This window comes from Phyllostomus hastatus, unplaced genomic scaffold (genome assembly GCF_019186645.2).
Source record: "Phyllostomus hastatus isolate PE091 unplaced genomic scaffold, TTU_PhHast_1.1 phas_contig_58, whole genome shotgun sequence".
Lineage (NCBI taxonomy): Eukaryota > Metazoa > Chordata > Mammalia > Chiroptera > Phyllostomidae > Phyllostomus > Phyllostomus hastatus.
In genome coordinates, this window is record NW_025333916.1 from 12,472,895 (window position 1) to 12,488,627 (window position 15,733).

General features: G+C 35.7%; 1 pseudogene; it reads right to left on the minus strand.

Annotated features, from left to right (window-relative positions):
- Positions 1–11,097: 11,097 nt before the first annotated feature.
- On the minus strand, positions 11,098–11,277 carry LOC123825058 (annotated as a pseudogene).
- Between the last annotated feature and the right edge of the window lie 4,456 nt (positions 11,278–15,733).

The following is a 15,733-nucleotide window of genomic DNA, read 5'->3' on the forward strand; positions in this document are numbered from 1 at the left end:
TGTATATTCTTTCTATAATTGACTGCAAATGTAATGCTAACTTCTTTTAACAGTCATGTGTAGCCCTGGCACTCATAAATACTTTCAAATGTGTTTTAATGCATTTATACTTCCCAAATGGAACCTCTCTTTGAGTGATATTCAACAAATTAATCCCTCTCTTTGTAAAATACTGCATTAATCCCAAATTGGCAAGAAACTGCAGCCCCTCCTGAATAGTATACCTTGCCAAGGCTTAAAAAGAAAGGGTATATGGGTTTTTTCAAAAGCATCTTGGTGAAAGTGGCCCTTCTAAATAAATACTTATCCACAATGACAGTACACTGATTATGCAAATGAATTCACTGTTTTTTCTAGGTCACAGCAGGGCTACTTCTACACAGAGTTTGCCAACAGGAATATGGGGTGGCAGAGGGTGGCAGGAGATTCCTGCTGCCAAAATGTAAAAGGTAAAACTGATCAGAGAAGAAAGATGTTTTGTAACTCTTATCTTCCCGCTCACTTAAGAGCTATGGTCTGAGACAATATTCTGTCACTCAAGAAATAATAACTATGTTGCCTTCCAGACTAAATTAGTTAGAAAGTTCCTGCCTTAAGTTTATTCCTGCTATTCTGTCATTAACTCTGCACAGTCTTACAAACTGTTCAGGTCTCAGATTCCTCATCTGAATAACTCTGCTTATTTTTAAAAGGGGATAAGGAGCAGTTGTTTAATTATGTGGCAGCTAGCTGTTTGGTCGCCTCAGATGCAAAACAAGCACTGGCATTGCTAATATTTCATTTAAGATCTATTGGAGGGTTGATCATATGTTATAAAATATTAAGAAAGTTCATTAAAAGTCTAATATAAAATACTCCATTATTCCATAATTTCTCTTTCACAGTGGGTAAAAATATATCCCCAGTATATATGGATTTCCACATACACTGAATTTCTCACCATGACAGGAATCCACACAGACAGTAGTTACCTTTGTCAACTGGAAAGGAACACACAGTTTCACCCTGTGCAATAAACCCTGGGTGTAAACGAGGAACAATTAGTGCAGGTCCTGCTACTTACACCTGTGGGACCCTGGACCTGCTCTCAACCTCAATGAACTTCAGTTATCTCCATTAAGAAAAAGGTAAAGTAAGCATACTTCCATAAAAATAACTTTGTGAACCAAAAGTTTCTTTGTGAAAAACAAACACATAAACAAAGTTTAATAACATGTATACCTCTTATATAGTTGGGAGACCCAGTAAAACTGAGTAATTCCCCAAAATGGCCCAAGCCACCACCTTAAATACCATGTCCAGCTAGAGACAAAAGAATATGTGAGGTGTGGGGGAGGCCAGGTCTGGGAGGTCACCAGGAAAAGCACAGTAACCAAGGGTAAGGTGGTTATGTATATTTATGTCCTTGCTTTCTCCCTTGATTAAAGTTTCAGGAGTTTTAGTTATCTTTTTTAAAAAATTTTATGTGTATATAAAAATATACATGTATAATATATAATTTATATATATATGCACACACACACACACACACACACACACACATATATATATATAAAATTATATATATATGTGTGTGTGTATATATATATATACACACACACATATATATATATATATACACACATATATATATATATATATATATATATATATATATATATATATATATATATATATATATATATATAAAATTAGTTGTTCAATTACAGTTGTCCCAAACAATGTGGAAAAAAAATTGGGACCAAAAGCTTCTGTAGCAAAAAATAGAAAGAAAGAAAGAAAGAAAGAAAGAAAGAAAGAAAGAAAGAAAGAAAGAAAGAGAAAGAAAATAGCCAAGACATTGTTGTTACAGTGTTGGTTGCTTAGTGGTTTAAGACAACTGAAGTTAACATTGACACATTTTGTTCCTTTTCTTTCTGGCCTTTTGTCTCTTATCTTCCTTTTGGAAAAATTTAGAAGAAAAAAATTGGCTCCCATTTTGGAGAAACTTGCATTTAAAGCATAACCAAGATATACATGCTATTTCTAGGAGGCAGCATTGCCTCTCATTCTGCATGGTACTTTAACAATTTACCCTGTCCTTTCACAGATATTACATTTGATATTTACTTCATGCTCGGAGAAAGTGCTGCTTATGATATTGTTACGCTCCCGTGTGTGGCTGGACAGCTGTGACTGATAGACTTCCATAAACACTTTTCCATGGAGGTTACACCTCTGGGCTCTCTGTTGGTCATGCTTTGGTACACCTAATGTCTTTGAATGAACATCTACAGAATTTCCTCCAGATGTTTACTGATATGTTCTTTGACCTTTCAGGTTCTATGATTTATGTTTAGCATTATAAATACAGATTTGGGACATAGACTGATTTCAGAACTCAGTTCTGCAAAGCTGTGTGACCCTAGGCAAGACACTTTGCTTCTTGCTACCTCGGTTTCCTAACTGTACAGGGTGGTCATTTAATCTACTGCCTATTGCTATTATGGGGATGAAATGAGATCCTGCTGTGAAATTGAGCTCTTCACTCAATGACTAGCATGAAGTAGGAATTCAATAACTGTTTACTCCCTTTTTCCTTTGTCTTTCTCTTTTCCTTTCTTAGCTGACTCAATATTTTCCTGATTGTCCTCATGCTATTGCTTCCAGAAATGATTGTTTTCTGAGAAGCATTTTTGTTCTCATTTTGCCTTAGATGTCTTCTACATTTACCCAGTGGGAGGATTTAGGATGCAACTAAGATGAGAAAGTACAGTGAAAGAGCTGTGGACTAAGACTCAGGAGAACTTTGCCCAACAACTGGCTCTGTGGGAAGTTACATGGTCTTGGGCAAGTAACTTCTGTGTCCCCTCCCTTCTAAAATAATGATGCTAGTATTATTCCTATTAGTTCAGAGGCAGTTTGTTACTTCAGATAACCAAATTATTTGAAAACACTTTGAAAAGTTTCCAATAAAACTAAAATGGAAATATATAATTGTGATCACAGCTTTATTAAACTTAGAAACATGTTCTAGATAATTATAGGGGCGCTCCCCTGTAAATTCCATAACAAGGTATGAAGGTAGCTCTATGGCCTGCTTTCCAGTCCAACAATCTGGAGATTTTTCTTCTTCAGTGTCACAGAAGCCTCTGAAGTCCCTAGCGTGGTAACCTTTGGTAGGGGTGATGAGGGTATAATCCAGGATGCTTCAGGATTCCTGTGGAAGGGGCATTCATGGTTGGATTCAGGAATTTACTGTCAGTCCAGGTTTGTTACTGCTGTAGTAGATTGTAAAAAAAAATTTGTATTTTGCCATGTATAATGTGCACTTTTTTGCCCATATTTTTGAGGGAAAAGTAAGGATGCACATTATAGACAGATAGTACTAATTCTGTATCTATATAAAAGTTTTTAATTGTTTTATTTATGCTTGTGTGTTAAAAGTATAACTCTACAAAGCAAGATTTTTTTCCTGAAAATTTGGGCCCAAAATGGTGCATGTTATACATGGCAAAATACAGGGTATGTGCTTTTTATCTTTAAAGCAGTTTGCAAATAAATGAAGCTCTGTCAAGGAAGTTTCATTTCTACCTACAGTGGCAGTGCATTTCCTCTGAAACAAAGTACTGGAATCAAAAGTAAAACCAAAGAATTCACACGTCAAATTCTGAAAAGCAGACCTCAGGCCCACCTCACACAGGGGTAAGTAATAACATCAAGACTCTCCCTTGTTAATGACAATAACAGATCTTTGCCCTGTGCTTGAAATACATGAAGTTTGACATCAGTAGCGGATAATAAGGAAAACAACAGACCCTTGTTCAGATAGGATGTAACAATTTTCCATTCAAGGTGAATCACTGACAAATCTCTACAGAAGAGAAATTGGGCAAAGTATTGTTTGAGGCTGAGCCCATCACCATTCAATAAAGATTGAACTTTTGTTTATTTTTCATTTCGAAGTGTGCGTGTTTGTGTGTTGTTTTTCTCTTCAACCCACTCATTCCCTTGTCTGTGAACTCCTTTTTACCAGAAGGCTTTTTGGCAGAACAAAGGTGTTGAAAGGAATTCAGGCAGGCAGACACAATGCTAGCTGAACACATAATGGGAGATAGCAGCATGAGTCAGGAAAAGAGATTTTAGTTATTAAATACCAGAAACTTTCTCTGACTGAGAAAAATAAGGATGTAATAAAGTAAAAGAATTAAAACAGGACTGCAAGGTTAATAAACTACAGGATTCCTTAAATTTCTTCAAGAGACACTTTTAACTGTCACTTGGAAGTTGAGTGAATTAAAAATGTTTATACTCACAAATGATTTCTAAGCCAAAGGACATGGAATAAGAGTACAGCAGGTACCTTTGTCTCTTAAGGCCTCATGATGCCATTATATATTTTTTTTTCTTTTACTCATTCAGCAGATATTAAGTACATATTGTGTGTCAGGTACCCCTAAAGAAGAGACTGCACTAAAGACTGGTAGAAAAAATACGTTCATATTTCCATTGGATTCAGTTCTTTTGAGGTAGGGTTACATTTCCAGAGAGTTCTATTCCATCTGTCTCTAATAACCCTGATTTTTTGCCATCTCCAGAAAAAAATCAGGAATTGGACAGAAGAGATGGGCAGGAGCTATTTGCTGCTGGACTGATGGAGGGAGCCTTCAGAATGTGACTCAAGGTGGATTTGAGGTGGGGGGAAATGGACAGGGAGATGCACTTATATATAGCATGATCACATCAAAGACAGGTTAAGAGGGAGAATGCAAATCTTTTTTGTAACCCTGGTTAAGTTTTTTGGCAGGTTATTTAATCCTCACAGTGTTATTTTTTTTGTTTATTTGTTTAATTTTTATTTGTTTTCTTTATATTTGGAAAAACCAATAGTAAAAATTAGGAAATTTGCAACATGATTTTTTTCTCTCCCCACAAAGCCAAGAACCACCCTCCCTTTAGCCAGTAGCAGAGATTGGGCTACACAATTTAAACATTGTATGGACTTTGGTAGAAAACAACTTCTAAGGGTGGAGAGCTGTGATTTTACAGAAGTATAGTGCTGTGGAGGAAGGAAACATGGCAGACATGGATATTGAGAGAAGCAAAGTTTGTATTCAAGAGATGGACTTTGGGGGAAAAATAAGATGTAGAATTAGGAAAGGAGGCAGCATTTGTGTGAGATGCTCTAGAGGTCGAGGAGTGCCTGGTCAACCCTAATGATCTTGGCAGTGAGGTTCCTTTGTGCAGAGTACAAAGGTATGAATTAGCTAGCCATAAAGAATAATTTGTAAAAAGATAAAATAATGAGTTTTCTGCAAATATAAAATGAATATGCACTAAGATTGTAACTAGTTCATAAATGAGGAAAACAATAATGTTCTATAGAAAATGAGGAAAACAATAATGTTCTATAGAAAATTTGTAGAAAATAACATATATTATATATATACAATATAGATATATTATGTATATATCACATAGATATACTATGTATATATAGAGAGAGAGACAGAGAGAGAGAGAAGAGAGAGAGTCAGGAATGATACAACTAGAACAGGAACAGAATCACAGAAGTGGAGATTACATGGAGGGTTATCAGCAGGGAAGAAGAGAAGAGGAATGGGGGAAAAGGTAAAGGGAATAAGCAGCATAAATGGTATGTAAAAAATAGACAGAGGGAGGTTAAGAATAGAATAGAAAATGGAGAAGCCAAAGAACTTATATGTATGACCCATAGACATGAACTAATGGGGGGGGATACAGGTGGGAGGGGGTGTGTGGGGCAGGGGGGAGTAAAGAGGGGGAATGGGACAACTGTAATAGCATAATCAATAAAATATATTTTAAAAAAGAAAAAAATAATTTTTTTGGAAGAAGCAAAACTGTCTAATATCTTAGTGGTCAATAATTTGTAATACTTCTGTTACTATTTCAACCAGGAGGAATTCAATTTTACCTCTACTGGATAAAATTTATTTATATAGTTATACATAGAAATCATTTGCATTGCCATTAAGAATAACCACAGCAATTTACTTCTATGATATAACACTAGACCTATAGAACATACTATAGACCAGTCAATAGAAAATTAATCAAAATTGAACTTTCCTAGAGAATTTTTGGAGGGTCCACAGGACAACAGCCAGCATGCTACTGAAAGGCAATTTAGTGCTATTACTTGCCCATTTCCAAGCTCACACTTTTTAAAATCTTATACTAAGGGACAACTGTTAATTCAGTCTCCTGTGTCTGCATAGTTTTGACATTAATTATAAAAAATTACTTAGATCTTAATGAAGGTTTAGAATATGTGTTTTTTTTTTCAGAAAAGCAATATTGAGTTATCCAGAATAAGGAAAGAAATGACCCCAATTCTCCAGTCACTAGCAAGCATCTGAAAAAAATTATTTCCTTAACTTCCCCTCACTCTAGAGAGCAATTATCAACATATCCCATGGGGCAAAATAAAATACCCTTTTGCACAGTACTGTGATGCAAGCAACAGATTTTTCTATATGATCTAATAGAGCATTAACTGAAGGCACCATCCACTGTTTGAACACTCTGACTAGTCTATTCAGTATGTTCTTTATATTTAACTATCCTTACTACTTTTTAAAACAAGACATTTGGGTCTTATGGATTTACAACTCTCTGTGAATTTTCCATCTTCCCACCTGAAGACAGAGTGTTTCTATAGTTTTGGGTATGGTATAGCATGAACAGTTCCCAGACTAGAAGTCAGCCTGGGTGGGCACAAGGACCCTGGGCAATATTATAGAGGCACAAGGGAGTACACCATGGGAGATAGCTAGGCCAGACTTAGAGAAAGGTGATTCAGTATAGCAGCTAATGACAGACAGTGAATTAGGCAGTCCAAAACTATATGAAAAAAATAGGTACATCTATGAAGAAATTTAGAAAATAATCGGTATTAAGAGGTATAGTTCAACAAGCAGCAACTATTCGAAAAGGCTCCATTCATAAATCAGCCAATAGTGGTCAGAAATCTGTGGATCTAGGAGCAGAACCCAGTTTACTTATTTTAGGGAAAGCACTAAGCACAGTCACTAAGGCTAAAGCCACAGAAGAGTAACGTGGTGTAAGTCTAGATTTAAAGCAGAGCAGCTTTTTGGAAAACATGGTTTATACTTGGCACAATCTATCAATGTATCATTGATTTAAGACCAATTTGGTGAGATGCACTCAGGGGATTAAGAAGGGATTTCTTAATATAGCTGGGGATGTATCCTGGAATTACTCTTGGTGCTAAGAGTGGGGCTGAGACTTCGGTTAAGAAAATTTTAGAAACTGGAGCAGGATGAATTCTGGGATGAAAGTGGGAATAGACTCACAATTAGGAAATTTTGAAGGTAATGGCATAGACACAAATCTGGGACTAAATAACTGTCTCATTATTTTATTTCATTTTCACCTTCAGCAAAATCTGAGTATATCTTGTTGACCGTCCTATCTAATAGTATCCTGGACTGTGTCTAACTGTCTATTGGTATAGACAGATGAGTACGTTACATTCAGTCTATAATATCTATAATTACATTCAGTCTATAATATCTATTCAGTTACATTCAGTCTATAATATCTATAATTATTTTTGAGTATCAACTTTTAATAAGTGATTGTCTACTTTTTTATAGAACCCTGCCCCTTACAGTCTTAACCAAATTGACATATATTTCACATATTGTCATCAGTTGTTCTCCAGGTATCAATCTTCCAAGCTTTACATTTTTATATATCTTTTCTACCTATTGTTATGACTATTTATTTCATGGCTTTTGTCACAGAGGTGTCCAAACTTTTGGCGTTTCTGGGCCACACTGGAAAACGAGGAGTTTTCTTGAGCCACATATGAAATACACAAACACTAACAAAAACAAAAAAAATATTGTAATGTCTTAAGTAAATTTATGATTTTGTATTGGCCCACACTCATAGCCATCCTTGGCCACATGCAGCCCATGGAGAGGTGGACACCTCTGGTTTGGAAGTTAAAAATCTTGTATCTGGACTTTGTGTGGATTTAAACTTTATTTTAATGTCTTTAAGTTATTGTTTCTACTCTTTAGTCCCTTGCTTCCCAAAACTTTTTTGTTATCTTCTCCCCTCAACCACTGTGTGCTAGATGTAGCTCATACCATTTTAACAAACCCACTAGAACTCATTATTAAATATTCAAGAATTTTGTGAGTTGTTAAATTTGCCATAGTATTGATATTTATACCAGGGAAAAAATAGTCTTGCAGCTGAAATGTCCACAATCTAGATAAGGAAAATGAGGTGCAGAAAGGTTCATTAATTTTCCCAAGACCAAAATGCTAAGTTGTGGTGGTATCACTAGAATAGGTTCTTTCTGCTCCATTCTAACTTCTGCCATGGGTATTTGGTGAGTGTTAGTATAAAGACATTGTTGAAATGTAATTAATTCAATTCCTCTTGTCTCATCTATTCCAATGTAATCTTTGTAGCTAAAAGTAAAAAATGAAATGGCACAATAATTAGTATTTTAGTAAAAGATGGAAGACATAACTACAGGAGGATGTAGTAGCATCTGTTCCTGAAATAGGGACTCCTTCTTTACAAAGGTTGCTTTCTCCTAGAAATTACAATTGCACTTTATATAGTTGGTACAACTCAGTTATGGTTATGAAACTTGATGAGTTAATGTTTGCCAATAAATAAAAATAATAGTCATTTACCTCCTGATAAATAAAGCTAATAATACATTTCTATAAATTTCTATATTAAAATGGTTGTAGATACAGTGGTATTTATTCTAAATGCCAAGAAATATCTGTCATAAAATAAAGACTTAAAAATATAAAGTGCAAACTATGGATGTCTTTCTACTGTTAATTCATATGTATCACTGATGAATTGATCTAGTTTATTCTATACTACCTACCAAATGTTACAAACATTTACTCCAAAGTTAAAATGTACCCCACTTTAGAGTCATATGTTTCTTTCAAGGACTAATTAGGTTCTTGTTCTTTTCAGGGAAAGTAGTCACTATCTTTCCTAGAGAGCCAACTCTTGGCAGCATCTCTCTTTAAAAAACTACATAATTTCAACAGAAAGCTCTGTTATCTAACTTGACTATAACTCAAGCTGACCAGAGTCCATAAAGATAAGAGCTCACACATCAGGTTTCTTTTCCTTGTTCACTACATTCCCTTTTAAAGATTCTTTCTATTAGAACCATCTATGTAGCTTATGCTGTCAACCAGCTTCTGGATCATTTAACCACTGGCACTTAGATTAAAAGGAAAACCTCATTTATTGATCAGGTTAAAATATCGAAAGATCTTCCCAGCCCATCATTCCCCTCACTGAACTTTTAATCAAAGCTCATTGATTATGATTTGAACTTTCTTCTCATCCCACTGTTACAATCTTAGTTAAAATCTTTATCATAGTGATTGTATCAGTAATAACAGCAGTCTCTTTGTACTCTTTGTATAATTGGGTACAGAGTGGGAGTCCCCCAAAATAGAGCATATTCCCCACAAACCTTAATGGAGGGGAATGGAGGAGTGGATGATACATTGTTTAAGATATTTTCATAACAATGGCAAGTTAATAGCTATGCTGCCACCCTGAGCAAATGTGTATGTGACTTGAAGAGTGTCTCGTGACTTGTGACATAGCCAGGGAAGGTGGATGCCCCTATGTCATAGGGAACCCTTGCCCCAACTAAAGATGGCGGCCAGCAGAAGGTAAAAGATATGAGGGAACTGGCAAAAGTAGCACATCATAGGAGGGGCTGGATATGAAGTCACATATGAAGTTCCCGGCTGAGTATTTAAAACAAGGGTGGGTTGAAAGAGAAGAGAATTCCACCATGAGGTCAGAAAGAGATGAGGAAGAAGCCATATGGGAAGAAAGGATGTAAGGAGAGAGCTGATGGAGCTCTGCATGGACCTGGAAGAAATAATGGAGCTGTGTGGGGACCTGCCCAACCAAGCACAGATTCGTGGGAGATGCTTGGAGCTCAACTGAATTGTGACTGGGAATGTTGAGCTTCAGACTTCTGCTTCTCTGAAGGACAGACATATAGAGAAGCCGTTCTCTTGGACATGTGCCTCCCTGGACTCCACCGTTATTCAGTGTAATATGTTTCCCTGAACCACTACGTGGAGGCTGAGAACAACATACCCCAGGTCCTGAAGGACGGAGCTGCTGAGAGGCGTGACTGTGGCCTATAGCCTGGTGGGGGTCTTGTGGGAGAACAGGGTTCTAAGCAGTAGTGCACTCAGCAGCCCCCACCAAGGTTGGAATCCTGTAAACAAAAACCTGTTTCTTTCACCCCTAATTGTTGGATCATGCATCAAGGTGCCACACTGACAAACCGTGGTTTGGTCAGTTACATTTGCAACTTTTTTGCCTCCTTTATTATATTTTTAAGTTGCCTTTGGAGTTATTGTGCCAAAATGTAAATCATCACCTTTCATCTATAAAGGATAATTTTTGTGTTATTTAGATCAAAATTTACATCTTTAAAATGTTGGATCCAACACTTTTAATAAAGTTCTTCTGGCTATAAATGTAGAAAAGTAGAAATACATAAAGATAGTAAATATTAATTCAAATAATATATTTTGGAGATAACTATCATTAACATATTTTATATCTTCTTTTAATATTTTAATAATATTTTAATAACAACAATAATAGTTTTCTTGGCTACGAAGTTTGGTAATATCATAAAACAGCTGTGCCCAAAATGATAATGGTTGGGATGAGGTTGTTTTCCAAGTAGAAGAGGCAAATGCTACTCACTTTATTTAGAATAAAATAGAACATGTTTTGCTTTCCTTTTTACCTGATCTTGGTAAAAATTGCAAACTCTTAAGTTTACTCACATGAAATTTAGATAAAACAATTTATAGTTTTAATTCTTACCATTTTATTTGTTCAAGCACTGATTCACACTTTGTATAAACTAATTAGTTACACGATAGATAAACAGGCAGTGCTTTTGCCCTTGGGGTATGCACAATCCAATGGGGAGTTATGACAAGTATACCATTCTTTTTTTCCCCTCATTTAAAAATAGTTCATATTTTTCTAAGAATCTTTTTTCTTTTAGAAACCACTCAGACTTCATTCTTTCCCTCTTACTCTTCCAAAGGAAGAGAAGAATGATCATCAATGGCTATTGGCAGTTGCAAAAGCAACACCAAAAGCCGGCTTTATGCTCAGGAGAGAACACTGTGCCCCCTCCTCGTGGTAAAAATAGTTAATATTTTTATTTTTTTCCCCATTACTATTTACCCCTTTATTCCCTCTTTCTCCTCCACCCACCGCAGTCACCACATTGTTGTCTATATCCATGAGTTCATTCTCTTTTTTGCTTGATACCTGCACTCCCCCACACCTCTCCTATCCCAAACTATCAGCTTGCTCTTTATAACCTTCTCTCTATGAGTCTGTCTATATTTTGCTTGTTAGTTTAGTTTGTTTGTTAGATTCCACAGATGAGTGAAATCATATGGCATTTGTCTTTCTCTGAATGGCTTACATAATTATTTAAAAACAAATCAGACTGACACCAGTGTAATTAGAAACAAAGTGTCCAAGTGTTCCTAAAGATGATATTGTTTTCTTCTAGGGAGTCATGGAAACTTCACAGATGGGTAGCTGTTGAGCTGACATTTGAAATGTAGGTGCACATGTCACTAAACTACTAAAACAAAAGACTAGAGGAAGAAAGCTGGGAGTATGTGTATAAGGAGCTGGGGCATTGAGTGTATGGAGAGATGCAAGATAAAGTTGGAGGATGGATCATAATGAAGAAGTTAAAATTCAAGGAATAAGTATTCTTACATTACTTGGTAGAGTGGTGGCTTTCTTGACTGTTTACGGTCAGCTAAATGACAAAATTGTAGTTCCACATTAGGAAGACACATTCAGCAGCAGGCTATAAAATTGGTGCGGAGGGAAGAGCAGTTTCAGAGTGGAATTTAGAAGAAGCCAGGACCTGAGTTAGAGTAGTGTCTGTGGAAAATGGAAGAAAAGAAGCATTTAGAAAACAATGAGGACTGAAAGTGTCCGGATTCACTGGCTGAATGTGATAAATGTAATGAAAAAAGGTAGAGAAGGCATTAAAATATTACCAGCATCTTGATCTAGGACAATGGGATGTCCTGAAAAGTTTTTTTTTTAAAAAAAAAGGAAAGAAGGAAGGAAGGAAAGAGAGTGGAGAATTTATGAAAGATGACTTTGGTTTCACATATAAGGATTTTAAATATTAATCAACTCAATACAGAAATATTTTTTAGTGTCAGGTTCAACTTATTTCACTTTCAGAACTTTAAAAAATATTATTATTATTACTTTGGCTGTACTGTTTCTCCTTGAAAAGGAAATTTAAGCCATCTGTCAGTGTCATATAATTTTCTTTCTCACTTTGTGCTCTTACCTCTATAATATTTGTACCCTGCAATCACGTTATCCCTTTTCAGAATACACATGGTTGATCCTCTGGTCTCTTCCCCTGCATTCTGCCCTGTAATCTTTGTTTTGTTTTGAATGGCCTCGCTGATCTGGCTAACCTTGTACCGCCCCATACCATGACCTTGCTGGGACTATGTTGTCTGTGTCTGCTTGAAGGGCAGGATACACATCTTACAGGGGCATGTCTGGAATCAAGATTTAATAAAATATTTCATGTCACACTCGATGGGGATGGGTAGTGGGTACACTGTAGGTTCTTTAAACAATTTGGTTTAAAAATTAAAACTTAAAACTTGAGCAAGCTGCCAATTTCTGTGGGCATTGAGAGATAATTTGAGGTTTGGTCAAACAAATCAGCATGTTTACTATGGTTTGCCAAATGATCATTTTCTCTACTTTTTTAAAGGGATTCTTCAAGTTAAAATATTGTTTGGCATTCTAATGATAATTCCAAACAATTATAATTGACTTCGTCCTATGTTATAGATTTAAAATACAAAATGATTATCATTTATTATTATTTTTAATTGTTGACACTATTACAGATATCTCCCATTTTTTTCCTATAGGGTCATGCTTTTTCAGTTGTGATTCTAGTCTTTATTTCAGTATTGTCACTCTATTCTTTCTGGTAACTATATACCAGACGAAATAGTGATTGGAGATAGTGCCAACTTGAATTTTATATACACACAGTCCTGACTTATGATGAGGCTTACAATTTTTTGACTTTATGATGGTGTGAAAGTGATAAGCATTCAATAGAAACCATACTTTGAGTTTTGATCTTTTCCTGGGCTAGTGATATGCAGTACAATACTATCTTGCAATGTAGGGCAGCTGTAGCAAACCACCGTTCCCAGTCAGCCACACGATAAAGAGGGTAAACAACTGATACTCTACAGTCTGCTTGTTGGCAGAGTTTTTTTTCAATCGTGTCTTGTGTTTTTGTCAACAAAACTCCCATCTCTTTCTCCTGCTTCTAGTGAGAAGGAGAGAGGAAGTCAATTACAGATACTCCTTGACTAATGATGAGGTTATGTGCCAATAGTTCTGAGCACGTTTAAGGTAGGCTAGGCTAAGCTCTGATGTGTCAGTTAAGTGTGTTAAGGGCATTTTAGTAGAGTAAATGCACTTTCAATTTTATGAGGTTTTCACTTTACAATGGATTTATTGGGACATAACCCCACTGTAAATTGAGGAGCATCTGTAATTACATAAATAATAATACATAATTAGCAGGGTATTTATGTAAGACCACATTTGTTTTCAAGTTTTCTGACCTTAATATGAACATCATCGACAATAATTGAAGGACATTTTTGTTTTAGGGAGTGAGGTCAAATGGCGTAGACCTCAGTGTGACCATTCTTCAGAGATTAAGTATTGAAAAACCCGTATGACTGAGCAGTACAGTGACGTTCCAACTTTCAGACTTGCTGTATATAATTCTGGACTCTCCATTCTAAAATGCTTCTTTTCCCAAACCAGTGATTCCCTAATAATGTGCTCTTGATTACATTCTCCCTCTTTATGATAGTAATGCTTAAATATCTGTCTCTTTACTGTGTCATGCCCTCTAATCCATGTACTGTTTTTAATGCTTGGCTGGTAACGGCAACCCCCCTGAGACAAGGCTGTCTGCACGGTGAGAAGGGCAGGACGCCTGCTGCTCAGAAGTCTGTGTCGGATGAAAGGGCAGGGAGACTGCTTCATGCTCACGGGAGTTTCTCAGCAAGTAATTCTGAAACATTTGGATTGTGCAATCAAGAGAGATTTTGCTGTTTTCTGGTGGCAACAAAATTCCTCTTTATTATAGGAACAAGAAAAAAAGAAGAAAAGGATAAAAGAAACTAGAGCAATATTTCCTTACTTTTTTGTAGTCATTGATGTGAAAAAAATAAAAAAGGGAATTTTAAAGAAACAGAGAAGTGCTTTATGTTGCTTGTATTAAAATAAAAATAATACTCCTTTCAAACTACTCTATGACCTGCTTTGAGTTCAACTTTTGACGGTTCACTTTTTTGTTGTTGCTGCTCATCACGACTCAAGATCCCAAATGCCAAACTCAGGCCGCGGTTTCTCAACCAGTCTATTATTCTTTCACAGACTCTGTAAAACCAAAGGTAATTTTCTACAGATGGAAGATTAAAGTAAGGTTATGGAATCTAGCTAAATGTAAACCTACATACTTCTAAGTGACAAATTCCTTTCTAGATTAAAATGTTGAAAAACATGTTTTCCTTTAAAAATAGTCATTGGACAGGAGACACAAGTTATATCTATTGGCATTAACACCTGTTTCCAGTGGACAGGAAAGTAAATTATGTGGAGAACTTACAAACTTAAGATAGAAATTCTTTAGAATTTACAAACTAGATTAACTGGTTCACAAACTACCAATATTTAAGTCCATGTTCACCATAATTGATAATTCCAGTAGGGCATACAAAAGTGGGTGTGATCTCTCTAAAGGGGGAATGTGAAAATGTGAAAGAAGAAAAAACTAAAGTTTTTATAGTCTATCATACAACACTGTGAAACTTGGTTCTGTTCCCCTTTTTGCATTATCTGCCAGAAATCTGTAGTCAGATATTTGCTAACTGTACAAATATTTATTACATGTTTTTGTGCACTAACCTTATTCATGATGAATTCTTATTTCCTTATCCTTTTTTCTTGTAAACCAATTTTAAGTTGATTTTAACTTATATTGCTTGTAATTGTTTTTAAATCTACTTTGGAGCTAAATGTGGGACACATAAAGTTAAAATTTACTTACAAAGACAAATTTTTTATAGTATACATTTCAAAAATGTTTAAACAATGGCTTACAAATAATACTCTGATTAAAATGAGGATCGTATTGTGTATACATTAACATTTCTCAATTTTTCTATAAAGTAACAATAGAAGGTTCTAGATCTTAAAATTTCAGAATGTCATCGGGATTTAATTTCAGACCTGGTCAAAGGTCCAATACAGTTTTCAACCTATTTCTGCTAGAGAAAGACTTTTATAGCCAAAGGGAAAATCAGCTAAAGGAGCCAGGGAGAGGGGAATGCTACAGTGACTATTTCAGAACCTGAGGCAATTTATATTTGGTATTGATGGTTTCTAATAACATCCTTTCTCTTAGATCATTAGTATCTTCCCAGTCAGTTCAGTAACATTTACTGAGCACCCCCAGATTATGCTGAATTATGTGCTTGGGTCTTCATGTTTGCCTGAAAAATCTATTCTGTCATAGCTTGTTTAAAATAGTTTGACC